This window comes from Mytilus edulis, chromosome 6 (assembly GCF_963676685.1).
Source record: "Mytilus edulis chromosome 6, xbMytEdul2.2, whole genome shotgun sequence".
In the NCBI taxonomy this organism is placed as follows: domain Eukaryota; kingdom Metazoa; phylum Mollusca; class Bivalvia; order Mytilida; family Mytilidae; genus Mytilus; species Mytilus edulis.
The window spans coordinates 8,134,292-8,151,005 of NC_092349.1; the positions used below are offsets into that span (position 1 = coordinate 8,134,292).

Below are 16,714 nucleotides of genomic sequence, written 5' to 3' on the forward strand. Positions count from 1 at the left end.
CCAACACAAGCGCTGACTGACCTAAGGGGGGCCCGCTCCAGTCATGCTTCAATGATTCCCTATATAACCAACCAAATTTTTCCCACGAAAGGGGGGGGGGGGGCGGGCCCCCCAGCTCCCCCCCCCCCCCTTGGATCCGCATATAATTGGTAACGGTCTGTCTGTTAAGTGATCGATTATAAACACGTGTTTGAGGGTAAATTATATGGCCTTCCAAATGTACCGTTTCGATCCCTAACATCATTTATTGTCGAAATCAAGATCTGGTGTACAAACAAAATAATTGACACCTTGTGCATCATAAGGCATATGCATGTATAAAGAAAATTGCAAAAGATTTATATATTTTTTATTAGATACTATAATCAATAACAAATAAGAATAACAATACATTGAAATCATTTGATTTCTCTGAATCAAATTTCATTTTTTCATCTCTATACATGCTATATGTTTACATGTTCAATAAATGTTCAATATATGTTCAAACTGTTCAATCACACAATGAATAAATTAAATATACAAATTTATTATTAGCACAAACTCATCAACAATAAATGGTTAAGGCTCATCCCAGTTAACACAAAAATATTTTGTTTATGTTTTTAAAACATTTTGAAAAATGTTGTGAAAATATCGTAGAAAATATTAAAATAACGTGCCATTGTATGGTTTCACAAATATTTTCAAAACATTTTCTATAACATTTCCAGAATATTTTTAAGACATCATTAAAACGTTTCTAAATTTTGTTGACAATGTTTGTAAAATGTTTTATAAATGTTTGTTTTATATTAAAATATCCTTGAAACATTTTTAAAACATAAAACAAAAATGTTTTGCAGGAAATAATGTTGTGAAAATGTTCAAAAAACATTTTACAAAATGTTTTAATAATGTTCATATTCTCAAAACATCATTTAAATGTTATATGAATATCATTAGAAAAATGTTTTCTAACATCATTATTCAAACGTTTTATAAAATATTATAAAACAGTTGATCGTGTTTGAATATGGGGAGATCCTGGGTCCCCGCATGGAGCTATAATTATGGTTTATCTAATTCCAACTATTTCACTTCAACTTTGTCTAGTTTAGAGCATGTGGCCACTTTTCTCATAATCCTAGATCTGCATCTGAAAAACAACTGCTGTCATACTGATCTTTACCCAACATCTCATTTTACAATTGTTTGTTGATTACAGTTGAATCAGCATATATTTTATTTACTTTTGTCATATTTAGATTGATATCTCATTGACATAACCCTATTTTTTGTATTTATTGAACACGTAATATTATATAGTTTGTCATGGTTTTACTTACAGAAAGGTATTCTTTTTTTCTGATTTTAAATATCTTTGCGCATTTTTTTTAAAAGTATTTCTTGATCTCATGTTTGATCACAGGTACCCTCAGACATTTTTCTGCTTCTGCATAGTTTTTTAACTGTTTTCTCTGCTACCTTATAAGTAATTAGTCAACACTATACAAGATAGAACTACAATTATAAATGCAAAACATTTATTCAATATTTTCATATCACTGTTCTTTTTCAAAGTTTCCTTTGTTCCATTCTTTTTATTTCCTTTGACATCTGCTGGCTTCTGTAAAATAAAGTGTAAGCAAATTAGTCCTTCAGTTTAGTGATTAAACAAGTGGCTGAAATTTCAGTTAATTTAATCAAAATTACACTATAAACTATTTCTCTTCATTAAATCCAGCGGTTTTACAAAAATATATTGAAAAGTGTCAACTTATCAGTGTTAATTGATTGTGAAGCAACAATTGTAGCTATTTTAAACATCTAGAGGTTTTTATTATTATTAAACAAGTGTAACGGTAGATTTCACCAGTTTTTAAAATAAGACACTATAGTTTTCTCAACTATAAAGAGTAGCCAGCCATGAAGAACCTGTAACATTTTCTTGGTCTTCCATAAAAAAAAATATTTTGTAATGGTTATTGTATATTTTTGTGCAAATACATGCAATGTAGATTGAGGATTTAAAATAATAAATACCTTCAAAAAATTTGCTCTTCCAGGATATTTGTAGTCATTTCTAAGCTTATATTCTTCTTTAAAATCCCCATAAAAATTTCCATTCTCCATTTTAATCTGCATTTCAGAAAATTTATCATAAATTTTGGAACGTCTAATTGATCCTACAAAAGTTAAAATAAACAAATGAATAAAATATAAGTTAGAAAAAGTCACAGTGTAATAGTCAGCTACAAAGGCCACAACATTTAAAAGTGAACAGCTGCTCCATGTATATAAACAATCCAGTGTTATTCAAATTAGTTAAAGCTTTTTTGAGTTAGTGTCGGACATGTTGACGCAACAGATAGAGGAACGAACAGGCCGACCGACAGACGGACACAGTATACATTACCATAATACGTCCTGTAAAGTCGTATAATTTAAACAATTCTAACAATGAAAGGAATGGCATAATTTATAAAGTTTAACGAAAAAACAAATTTGTCAGAAATGAACCGGCAACTACTGAATCAAACTCCTGTCTTGGGATCGGCACATAAATAATTATCTGGCTGGGTGATAGGTTGTTACTTGTAGGGCTCAACACAAAAGTACAAGTTACAAAAACATAAAACAATATATTATAGAGGCAACAACACTCGCTTTGTCAAATAGCAAAAGCTTTGATAATCATTGCGTATTTGAGATTCCCTTGATAAGTAGATGTGTAGCCAGCGATGGAGCAAATAAAGTATTGCCCTGTCTGTTAAAGCAAATAATGGGCTGACTTGTAATGCTTATAACAGAACTTTTCAGACATGCTCAGTGGTTACAAGTGATTGCATTTATAGACTTTAAAATAATATAAAAAAAGCCTTAAGTTTAACCCTGTTTGTATAATTCTAATGTTCACTGGACATACACATCACAACATCAAGGCAGACTAAATTATCATCATCCCCCCTTTTTGTATTATACTTGCTTACACTCGTATTTATTGTTTGAATATATTAAACAAATTAACCAAGATATTTTTAGAAGCATAACAATGATTTATAAATGTGAACTAGTGTCATATCTTACCAGTTTTAACGCATGATAAGGTTATTCTTTATTTTGTACGTTTCCTTTGTCTTTGTTTACAGCATGGCAATAATTAAAACTTCCGGTTACTGGTTTCAAAATTCCTTTGGATCATGTCCGTTGATCATCGGGAACAGTTAGATTTTAAATGTGTAAACGTTTGATGTCGGTAGTGGAATATAAAATCCGGAAAATAGCAGTGCGTGCACTATATAATGCTATATGTATATGGGATCGAGGTACAGCTCCAATCTCTGTCATTTATTAAATAAAATAAAGTATTTTACATAACCTAAATCAATGTTTGTAAAATATTGTTAAAACATTTTCTATTAAATATTTTTTTGTAAATGTATTCATAATATTATTTTAGAATGTTGTTAAAATATAAGCAACAAAATGTTTTATAGAGTCATTTTCTCAATATTAAATGCGAAACGTTTTTAAAATGTTTTGGGGTAAATGTGTTCATAATATTATTTTAAAATGTTGTCAAAATATTAGCAACAAAATGTTTTATAAATTCATTTTCTCAATATTAAAAGCGTAACGTTTTCAAAATGTTTTCATCAAATATTATGAAGAAATGTTGTTAAAATATCTCAAAGGCATGTTATTTAAACATTTCATGAAACATTTTTAGAAAATATTTTTAAAACATCGGAGTGATATTGTTAAGAATGTTCTACTTATATACTTTTAAAATGTTTTTCAGAGGTAGAACCTACATATCTTCTGAACATTTATAAAACATTCATACAAAATATCTTAAAAAATATTATCGAAAACATTTTTATGAATATTCTTACATCATTGTAAAAATATTTTCAAAAAATGTTTTAAATAAATGTTTTAAAAATCAAAGAAAAAATATTCACATAACATCACGAAAATATTTGTTTGACAACGTTTTGATAAGACATTTATACAACCTTATAAAAATGTTTTGAAAATGTTTTGTGCTACCTGGGATGGTATATGAATTACATAGTTGGTCAAACATAATAAGTATTGCAAATAATGACTTTATTAATATGTAATATTATAATTATAAACAATGATTATGAATTAGACATATTGACAATTTTATAGAGTTTGTTCTGCTTTACAAAGGTTCAAAGTGTCTGAGATGAAAGAGGAAGTCAATTTTAGGATTGTGTATGAATTATTATTTAATAAAAAGATTATATTATTTTCATGTTTTTGAAATTTTGTAGGATCAACGATTATATTTAAAACTTTATGGTTAAATATGGCCCTTTTAGTTGAGTACAACTGACCACTGAGCGTTTTTCATTCAGATAACGAAATGTCTTTTAATCAGCTGACGGACCGCACATACGGATAAGCTGACTAGCGGTTAATTCCCCGTCTCTATACTGGTCCCACAACTGGAAATACTTGGCTTGTAGGTACTTGGAGGTGGACCTCTGTTGACGAGTCAACTTACACTCTGTAACCATCTTCAGCTGATTAGGGAGAAGTTCAGCTTCTTCTTTCAGTTTTGGAAGCAGTAAGTAGAAGGGCTTCTTCTCTTCTGATGATTTCTTCTACATACTTAACAAGACGCTGAAGTGGGTCTGTCTGTAGGTCTTTCAGGCGCCTGAAAGCTGGTCTGATGTGATCTGCTGGAAGGAAAGACAACGCCATCAGCTTGCGGACATACTTGAAAATGCAGTCTTGCTGGCGGTAGGCAGACTGGAAAAAAAATAGACATAAAATATGTACATAAGCTGATGGACCTGTTTGTATTATCATTATACGGGGGTCCGCTCGACAGTCCGACGGTTCGATAGTCCGACGGTTCAATAGTCCGACGGTTCGATAATCCGACAGTTCGATAGTCCGACGGTTCTTTAGTCCGACGGTTCGATAGTCCGACATATCACACCGAATATGATATAAATAGGTTACACTACAGACCTGAAAATGGTCCCTTCATTAAACTAAAATTTAATTATTTTTAGGAAATCCATTGAAGAATTAAAAAGTTACTTTAATTTTAATATATCGACACATATACGGGCCCAGGTCATTTCATGTCCACTTTCAGGTCTTTGGTGTATCCCGATATGGACTACTATAGCCCCTAAGAAAGACCGTATACAATAAAGATCGACTTGTTTTGGAAGAGAAAGTCGCTTGATTACACCACATTCGCCAATTAGTTGAAGCGTTAAATAAAGAAAGATGCTTATTAAACACAGGGTACATTTTATATTTTAAAAACCTTTACAGTTAGGTATATGTAACCGGGAGACTGGCTACTGGTTTGAAGTTGAGAACGAGCTGCAACCCACGACCGGTTGCAGATGTTGGCGATGCCAACATTAGATAATGACTAGGATCTAGTCACTTCCATGTGAATACTCGCTTTAACTCCACTTGTAGAATTAGACACAAGTCCTATGCAGTAGTTAACAGTTTAATAATTCAGGATGGAATACATGTAGTTTTACAAAATGATGTACTTTAACACATTGAACAAATTGATACAAATTGACAAATAGAGCGGATGTTGCCAGTACGAATGCCCGACTCTCACTGAAGTTACAAACTTCAGAAAACATATTTAAATCAAGAAATTACATGGTGACAATTTCATAATAGAAAGGAGATAACTAAATGACAATGAAATAATACGATAAGAATTAACAAAAGATTATAACAAAAATCTGTCGTTTGAGCTTTAGGCTAAATAGCGCCGTAATTGAAATTACTAAAGGATTAATTATTCTTTACGTAAGAAAACTTAAGAACTATGTAAAGCTGTGACTTTATCTATTATTTACAAAAAGAATTATCTTGAAACAAATTTCTGACTTTGTGAAAATATACTTGACACTTAATTATTACTTATAATACAACAAGCTTTATAAAGAAAAATCGTTACATCATAATGAAATTACTTTGACGGACAAACATTGCAAATAAAATGATTACGATAAAATAATGAATAGTTTAACAATATATGACCGAACAGTTTGTCAGTGAAAGTTCAAAAGTATCAGATTTATGAAGAATACACTTTTTAAATAGTTCCAAATGAAGATGCATAATTTACACAAATTATCCCTATGACAGATTCCCTCCCCTTTGAAATTCAAAGCGTCCCCGCTTTGTGGTTGAATTAAACTATCTTCTGCGGTAATGTCTGTTTCCTCGAAAAAGTTTGTTGTTATTAGATGATTGACCATTTGTCTGTTGTTGGATTGATTTTAAGCGATAATTTTCATCCGATAATATTTGAATAGTTTTATAAAGTTCATCATGACGCCAAATGAGTCGGTCCTTTTCGGTTTTGTGTTTTTCTTCCTGTTCTGTTATCCATGTTTGAGTTTGCTTGTTAAGACCTGTTATTATGTTAACAAAATTTTCACTATCACTGAGTTTAGATTTAAGTTGAGAAACTTCGTCTGAATATTGTTTGGCAGTTTTTGATTCTTGAATTGCTGAGTCTTCTATTTGCTTCTCTAGACTGGTGTTTTTACGCTTGAACTCTGATAGTTGGTCTTGCAATTTTATGATATCCTTTCTGTGTGTGACTTTACATTCTTGGAGTTGACTTTTTACAGACTTAAGTTCGGAACGAAGAATAAAAGTAACGTCCAAACAATTTTGAAAAGATGTAGATCTTATGCCTGAGAATGGCAACACGCACATTGCATTTTTTCTTTCAAAATATTCATTAAGTCTTTTGGTATCGCGTTCTTTTTTTCGATGTGATTTCTGGACGCGCTGTAACTTGTTTGAAGATTGATTCGATTTATTCCAACACTGCCTTGAATAATGTCCGAATTTGGTGCATTTGAAGCATTGTTTATCGATTGCTGAACATATTCCAAAGTGATGATTTTGTAATCCACATCTGACACACAGTAGATTTTGACTGGGATAAAATGTCCGCGTTGTCCACTGAGGTCGAAAACTATATTCCATCGCTGAATTAACGAAGATGACGGGAACTAGCGATCATAATGTCACTTGCTGCTTGAGATACTGGTACCGTGTGTCGAACTAAAAAGTCGACACGCCTCTGGGTTTGCTCCACCATTAATGTAACCGGGAACGAGCTGCAACCCACGACCGGTTGCAGATGTTGGCGATGCCAACATTAGATGATGACTAGGATCTAGTCACTTCCATGTGAATACTCGCTTTAACTCCACTTGTAGAATTAGACACAAGTCCTATGCAGTAGTTAACAGTTTAATAATTCAGGATGGAATACATGTAGTTTTACAAAATGATGTACTTTAACACATTGAACAAATTGATACAAATTGACAAATAGAGCGGATGTTGCCAGTACGAATGCCCGACTCTCACTGAAGTTACAAACTTCAGAAAACATATTTAAATCAAGAAATTACATGGTGACAATTTCATAATAGAAAGGAGATAACTAAATGACAATGAAATAATACGATAAGAATTAACAAAAGATTATAACAAAAATCTGTCGTTTGAGCTTTAGGCTAAATAGCGCCGTAATTGAAATTACTAAAGGATTAATTATTCTTTACGTAAGAAAACTTAAGAACTATGTAAAGCTGTGACTTTATCTATTATTTACAAAAAGAATTATCTTGAAACAAATTTCTGACTTTGTGAAAATATACTTGACACTTAATTATTACTTATAATACAACAAGCTTTATAAAGAAAAATCGTTACATCATAATGAAATTACTTTGACGGACAAACATTGCAAATAAAATGATTACGATAAAATAATGAATAGTTTAACAATATATGACCGAACAGTTTGTCAGTGAAAGTTCAAAAGTATCAGATTTATGAAGAATACACTTTTTAAATAGTTCCAAATGAAGATGCATAATTTACACAAATTATCCCTATGACATATATTCGACGTTCCGAATCCTCTAGTCCTATTATATAAACCTTCGTAGGTATACATCGTCTTCATTCGACGTTTTTAATCGGATCTTTTTTACTAACTATTCTGAACCACGAGACTTTTGATTGTTAAAAAAAAAATTCCGATTAAAAAAACGTCGTATAAAGACGATATGAACCTACGAAGGCTTATATTATAGGACTAAGAATTGTCAGGCGTTAGCCATATGTGCAATTGTGCAATTTTTAAACTATGATAAAAAATTAACTGATAAAGATTAATGGTTGGATTTTAACTTCATATTCTTGCTTTAATACATCAAAAATGCGTCGCATATGTTTATAAAGAGGGGGGGCAAGGGGGGTCCCCATAACAGCAAAACAGTGAATTGATTTGGTGGAAAACAGATAACAAGGAATTGAAAAGGGATAATAACAGATAACAGTAAATGAAATATGAAAATAAATCTGCCCAGGACCAATCCAGTAGATGACTCGTAGATCTTAGTATATAACTTGTGGTATGGACCTAGAAAATTTTAATTTGTGTAAACAAGACGTTTCGGCCGTTGAGTCAGTTCTGCCTTGGTTGATTTTTTCCCGTAACTTGTGCAATAAGTTATAGTATGATTGTTGAATTTTTCTGAACGAAATTACTAGTTTCTGTTTTTGATATAGGGATATTTTTAATCTAGGGCATTTGAGGGACCAATTGTTAATGATTTAGGTTTTTTTATTTAATTTTTGAAAATAGTGCAGCCAGTGAATTTATTATCAATTTGATTTTTAGATTTTTTCCTTCTGAAAAGCAATATATATACTTTACAAGTTTTAATGACCTCCTGATAAAACTTACTTATAAAATAAAAAAAATACCCAGATCAGTTGAGACAGGACATGTAACTGAAACAAGCATACCAGTTATGGTTCTTCTGATAATAGAAATTGCCCCAAGTGACAATTCTGATAGTATAATAGAATTTGGACCTAGTGAAAATTTGGATGACACCAAGTGAAACACCAATCATGCCTCTTATGTGAAATTATAGAATATGGAAAATTTGGGTACAGCATGGGAGAAGCTGTAGGATTTTAAAAAGGGTATTTATCGAAAAATTAAACTGAAGACACATCTTTATTTGCATCAATGGTTTCAGAGCTTCAATTTTCGCCATGTGAAGCAGTTAAAAAACTTTTAAAAATATGGTGGTAGGGTTCTCTTTCATGTAAATGAAAAGAGAGGGAGTAGCACTTATAATATAAATGCTAAAAGAAAAAGATGTTGTATAATTTCAAAAGCCATAATTCAAACCCATACCACTTAGTAATGTAAAATAATTCAAAGGAGAAAACTAACTGCCTAATTTATCCACAAAATAGTGAATGAGAAACTTAGTAACACAGTAACAAACTATACAACCACTGAATCCAGGCTCCTGACTTGGAAGTAGGCACATACAGAATGTGATTGCGTCAACGTTAGCATGCTAGTTGGTGTCCAATCCTCCCCTAATCAGGGACAGTGGTGTAACAGTACATCATAAAGATTATTATGTGGTCATTGAATAAAAATAATCTATAGGGTGTACCAATGCTTTTTTATAACAAAATCCATACTATAAGTTATTGTACAAGTAATAAGTGAATTATGATTTGTACAAAATGCTACATGTTCACAGACAATGGAATTTAATACAAAGTATAATAATAATATATACTGGAATGGTCCTGGGTCCAATTGCTTTTAATATGTTTATGTGAAGTATGTTACTGAAATTCTTCTGCAAATACAGGGCCACCCGATATTACCAGTAGAAAGACCCCAATAGATATACATTGTAAGAAGATGTGGTAAGCGTGCCAATGAGACTATCATCCATTCAAATCACAATTTTCAATTATCTTCAAATTCTACGGAAGATTGGCTGTCAAAATGCTAACATTCCAATTTTCAATAACAGTAACAGCAAATACATTCTCACAATAACAGATAACAAAATAGATAATAGTCCTATAACAGCTAACAAAGAATAAGTCAATAACATCTAACAATAAATATATTTTCAGAATAACAGATAACAAAGAATTAAAATGCCCCATAACAGCATAACAGTTAAACCCCTTGCCCCCCCTCTATAAAGATATAACTTGTTTAAAAAAAACCGAATATTGATACTTAAATTATCATAAAAGCGATTACAATTGCAGACACGTGTGCCGCGGATTCCCCTTTTTTATTTATTTTTTATAAGAAAATATTCTTTCATATTTCAACCTATTTTAAGCTATTCAAGAATTTCTCACTTTGCACGTGTGTAAAAACGGTGATGCGCGTTACCACGTTGATGATGCAAGCACAGGAAGTGTCAAAATATGGCACTGCATTGGCCCCTATTCCTTATATAGAAATATCAATTTTGTTTTGAAATTGACATCTTTGAGTAAATTGAAAGTTCCCATGAAAAGAAGGTATATAAAGGACTCTGCTGCCCTTTACCATTACATCTCTATTGGGACCGTTCAATATTTATCAGATGGATGGGCCGGTGCAAAATGGGACGGGGCAAGCACTTTTTTGTGGAAATATTTGGATTGGCAAGAACTTTTTTTTAAATATTTAGTGGATGGGCCAGAACATATTTTATAGGAAAAATGTTGCTATCAATTTTATTGGTTTGTAGGATATTTCTTTTGCGGGCACTCAAAACATGTCGCAACAAACTGGTAGCTTGGCTCATTTCTGTCAATTTTAAGGATTTAATTAAGGAATAAAAAGCTAGAATTTTCTGTTCAGACCATATTGTTTAATAGTTTGGTGTATTGCGATAAAATTTATGGATTTAAGTAATAGGTGTTAAATGGCTATAAATGACTGAAGTGTTCTTTGTACAATTTTAATCTAAACCCACCAAGTCACTGTAAATACAAAGATACATACAAATAGAACTAAAGACTATATAGACTAAACTATGATATCTAAACTACTAAACTAAATAGTTAACAATAGGTAAGAAAAAAAAACTCAAATTTTTAGATAAGGCTAAATTCAGATAGTAAACTTTAAATTTTTTTCTAACTTTTTCAAATCAACTTGGATTTTCCTAAAACTCTACAGCTATCTCATTTATATATTGATCTTATAGAAAGCCAGGTTGCTTGGTAGTTAGGTGTATTGCTGGTAAATTTATAGATTTAATTAATAGGTAAGAAAGAAAAAACTCAAATTTTAAGTTTAGGCTGAATCTAGATAGTCATCTTTGATTTTTTTTATAACTTTTTTAAATCAACATGGACTTTCATAAAACTCTACAGCTATTTCATTTATATATTGATCTTACAGAATGTCAGGTTGAATGGTAGTTTGGTGTATTGCTGTCATTCTTATGGATTTAATAAAAAGGTTAAAAAAAAAAGCTCAAATTTTCAGTTTAGGCTAAATCCAGATAGTCATCTTTAAAAAAAATTATAACTTTTTCAAATCAACATGGATTTTCATAAAACTTGACAGCTATTTCATTTATATACATGTATTGATCTTATAGAATGCCTAGTTGTTTGGTAGTTTGGTGTGTTGCTGTTATTCTTATGGATTTAATAAAAAGGTTTAAGAAAAAGCTTAAATTTTCAGTTTTTGGTTATTTCAAGATAGTCATCTTTAATTTTTTTCATAACTTTTTCAAATCAACTTGCATTTTCATAAAACTCTACTGCTATATCATTTTTATATTGATCTTACTGAATGCCAGGCTGTTTAGTATTTTGGTTTTTTGCTGTCATTTTATGGATTTAGTTAATAGGTTGAAAAAAAGCTACAATTTTAAGTTTAGACTAAGTTCAGATGGTCACCTTTCATTTTTTTTATAACTTTTTCAAATCAACTTAGATTTTTCATATAACTGTACAGCTATCTCATTTATATATTGATCTTAAAGAATGCCAGGTTGTTTTATAGTTTTGTGTTAAGCTGTCAAATTTAGGGAATTAATTAATAGGCAAAAAAGGCTGCATCATTAAAGTCAAAAACATGTCTGCCTATATTTGCTTAAAAAGACCATATTAAATTTCTTTTTTGAAAAGTAGAATAGATAAAGGGACATTGATATTTGAACTATAAACATGTTCTGTTAGGGGACAATAATTAGTAATTCAGTATATGATAATATGTTTACTAGTCCAAGAGTTATTGTCCCTTAATTTAAATCATTTCCTTTATTTTAAATCAATATTGTATTTGAGGCTGTACATATAAAATCAAATCTGTACATGTATATTCATACTGGTTTTGAAAATCGATAAAATGTATGGTTCTGATACACACATAGATATATACATATATAATTAACTAGCACATTTTAAATTTTGTATAAAGTCTATTCTTTGATTTCAAGACATAAAAATTTAAAAACTTAAAAATAGAAAAAGAACCTAAATAATTTTTGATTGTCTTTATAGAGTTTTAGAGGGGCAAGGACTTTTTTTATAGATTTTTTTAGATGGGCAAGGCCTTTTTTTCAGAATTTAAAAGGATGGGCAATAACTTTTTTAATGAAACAATATTAAGAATGCACCGGCCCATCCATCTGATAAATATTGAACGGTCCCTTAAAAATGGCAGCTAGGGTCATTGCTGGAAATCGCGGAGGAAAAGTGTTAATATACAACGGTTTCAAATACCAGAAAAACCGACAGAGGATTCATGCTATATACTGGCGATGTTGCAGGAGTGCAGGGCCAATCTTCAAACAAATATGTAGGACTCAAATCTATGGTGGGTTCCAAATCTATGGCAGATTCCTAATCTATGGCAAATGTGACGTCATGTCATCCCAAATCTATGGCAGATTTTTTACAATCCTAATCTATGGCAAGTTTTGTAATTTCCTAATCTATGGCGGATTTATGTTCACGGATTCCAAATCTATTGCAAATGGAAAATAATGCAGTACCTATACGACCAATGATTTGTCTTAAACAAGTGGACATGTACAACAACGGGAGCATGTCTATAAACATTTGTGAAATAAACATTCCATAATGGTCAACCAAATCGTAATGGTAAAAATCAAACGTAAATGACGAATTCATATACATTGTACCTTAATACAGACTTCAAGATTGAAATGATGTGCTCCTTAAAAATAAACATTTTCTAATCTTTGCATGTTACCTGTTTATCCCTTAAATTAAACCATGTCAACTAATCTAGTTAGTCCATTAACAAACAAGAAGGTTTTTTTTTTTTTATAAAACAGAAATGATAAATAAAAATGAACAGTTTCAATTTTCAAGTACATGTAATATTTATTTCTTCGTTAATACATCTTTTTTTTTTAATTTAATGACGATTTAAATCAAATTGATATTCGTTTTTTTTTATCTTTCACTTTATAAACTTTGCCAGCCGTAGGCAGTAAAATGTTTTCTATAACTCCTTTCTTTAAAAATTTGATGAAAAAAGCGGTGCCGTTGTTCATCGCGGGCTTTGGCCGGTACAGCACATTTCGCCTGCCTTCCGGATACTAGTAATAGGTCACATCTTCCTTGAGACTATCCGCAAATTTTTGTCGAGGGAAATGCCTATATCTGGAATGGTGTTCAAATCTATGGGTTCCGCCAACGTTTGCAGGGGCGACGATGTAATATGGCGTTATTTAATTGTGACGCATTTCAAAGATCTGCCATAGATTTGAGTTGTTTGGCGTTTGTAACGTCACATTTGCCATAGATTAGGAATCTGCCATAGATTTGAGTCCTACAAATATATTCAACTTAGATGACCAAGCACCTAATATAACTATTTTGCAAGAAGGTCCCCATACACACGAAGAAGACGACACGGTTATAGGAGTCGATACAACATTACAGTCTTTGCGTAGTGCAATTCAACAAGACCCAAGCGTCCCAATAAAGCGGGTATACAACAACTTTGCGAGAAATGTGGCACAAGGAGGCGGGGATCGAGAACATATTCCTGAATTCCACAGAGTCCGTTCCGCAATGACACGAACTCGACTAGCTCACGTCCCCGCTGTGCCTCATGATATTGAAAACGAACATGGTCGGAAGATAGATTTCTGTTGTACAAAAACAATGATTGGGGTGTTCTGATATATGCAACACATGAAAACTTATTGAATCTTAGACAATGTAAAGAGATATATTGCGACGGGACCTTCAGAACTTGTCCAAGGCCATATTCACAATATTTTACCATTCACGGCCGGTACCGTAATAGGGTGATGTGTTTTGTAAACTGTCTAATGACTGATCGCAGTATTGGTGACTATAGACATATTTTAGAAACACTGAAAGTCAAAATTCGACAAATCACACGGCACAGATGGCGCCCAAGAAAAGTCATCTGTGATTTTGAGCTCGCATTGATATCAGCAGTAGAAATTAACTGAGCTTCCACGCGCTCAAATTAGTGGTTGCTATTTTCACTTCAATCAGAGTTTGTGGCGAAAAGTCCAGAACTTAGGTCTTGCGGCAAGTTACCGACGACGACCAGCAGTAAAAAGCCTAGTCCGTAAAGTTATGGCCATTGGATACCTATCAATTGCTGTTGTGCGCCAGAAATTTCGTTTGTTGAGAACATCCCGTAGAACTCAGAGACTCTGCAGGCGGTATAATGGACTAAGGGACTTTCTTGACTACTTCGAAAGGAACTATTTGAACGGGTTGTTCCCTCCCCAGATGTGAAATGTTTATGAAAGAGATATGAACAACAGAACAAACAACAGCGTTGAAAGTAAGTGTTATCTGTTTATTTCAAAAGTTAATCTGACGAGAAAAAGGTCTCAATTTAATAAACTTCACATTCAGAATATTTTTTACTTAAAACGATTTAGATTTAAATTTTCGCTTGGTATATATATAAATGCACTTATACAGTTAAACTGATATGAAGGGGTTCGGGGGGCTTTAGTATAAGGTTAAAAATTTCGTAATTTTATTTAATACACAATTTTTCGTTTATTCTTTAATTATTAAACATTCTTTTTCTAAAATAGTGGAGACCATTTTACCCCCCCCCCTTTTCCGGCTACCGAAGGTGTTAAATGATTTGATTTATTATGTATAAAATCACGTCAGTACAAGTATGTATAGCTGTAGCGTTTGCTTCTCCGTTCCATATTACGAATTTGGTTTTATGTTTAAGAAAATCTTAAAAAATATGAACATAAGTGCCACCAATACGTCTATATAAACATAAGAATATGTGATATGGTTGCAAACGGGACAACTCTATCTAAAACCTAATTAGGTAGTAAATTTAAGCAATTTAAGCCTTGACTCACACAGCAAAGTAAACTTTCAAGGGCTACAAAATGACAAGTGTAAAACAGTCATGTCAAACACAAAGACGTATTTAATTATGTATCACATATTTTTACTTGATATTAATAACACTGTTTCGGTTAGACACCCTTCTTTGTGGACTTTCATAAAGACCAACAAGCAACTTTGGAGAACTCCGTGGAGGCTGTCGATAGGGTATAGGGCGATCCAGCGCCGAAAAGAAAAAGAAAATGGCGAAATCTAGAAGCACGGATGATGAGATTGAAAGAGGAATATAATAATGGAACGAGAAATTTAGACCAATACTGGAACGCAGTGTGCTATGGAGTGGTTCAGTTTTGACACTTTGTTGTATTTTCTTTAAACATTGTGTAAATTTAAAAGTGAACTTTTTGATAAAACTATTTAGTTATGAAAACTACTGAATTTTTGCTGACAATTTGTGATATTTTTCAAAGATAAATAATTCCAAATTTGATTAAAGTGTTTTGCATATTTGATGAATGAAATGCATCACCAACAAATGCAAAAAAAAGAAGCACACACAGATTAGTAACACATTCTTCTTCTAATGCAAATACAAGAACTAAATGCCGTTACCCCCCCCCCCCCCCCCCCCAAAAGCAAAGAACAAAAGAAATGTTTGCGGTAACGCTATACCACTAAATTACACCAGGAAACGGACTAATTGGTACTGTATGTTTTTATTGTGTAATTTTTATCAAATCATTTGATTTATATTATAATTATTAAATGTTTATTTGGCCTATATCAATTTGATGATTTTGGTCGTTTTCAACTGATTTTTATCGTGCTTACACCACTGCTGTCTGAGGGAATCTTGGATCCAGAAAAAATGTTTAACCCGGCTGTGGATGAAATGAAAGACGATATGAAACCTGGGGATATTACTATCGATACAAATATTCACACTAATGCTTTTTATCGTTCTTTTTCAAAGATTTTCAGAAAATTGTGCTCTTTATATGCGACGTCATCAGGCAAGGTCGCCTTTTTTCATGACGTCACAATAGGAAAATTGAGAAGAAAACAAAACATTTTGACACAATTTTCTGAAAATCTTTGAAAAAGAACGATAAAAAGCATTAGTGTGAATATTTGTAAAACTAAAGTGATGGTTTTTAGCAAGAGAAAATCGAAAATGGATTTTGATTTTAAACTTGATGGTACATCTCTTGAAATTGTAGATAGCTATACATATCTTGGTCTTTTGCTTAATTATAATGGGTCATTTGTTTGTGCAAAGAAAAAGCTTGTAGAACAGTCGCAAAAAGCACTTTTTGCTGTTTATACAAAGATTAGAAATTTACATTTACAACTTAAATTGTTTGATTATCTTGTCGAACCTATTTTATTGTATGGATCAGAAATATGGGGATTTGAAAACATTGATATAATTGAAAAAGTTCATCTACAATTTTGCAAGAGAATTTTAAATGTGAGATCAAGTACTCCAAAT

At 31.9% G+C, this 16,714-nt stretch overlaps 1 long non-coding RNA gene across 1 annotated transcript; it reads right to left on the reverse strand.

Annotated features, from left to right (window-relative positions):
- Nucleotides 1-1,509: 1,509 nt before the first annotated feature.
- Nucleotides 1,510-3,185, reverse strand: LOC139527054 (uncharacterized). The gene is made up of 3 exons (XR_011665249.1): nucleotides 3,070-3,185; nucleotides 2,026-2,168; nucleotides 1,510-1,609 (listed from the first exon to the last, which is right to left on the reverse strand). It is a non-coding gene; the product is annotated as an uncharacterized lncRNA (long non-coding RNA).
- Nucleotides 3,186-16,714: the final 13,529 nt, after the last annotated feature.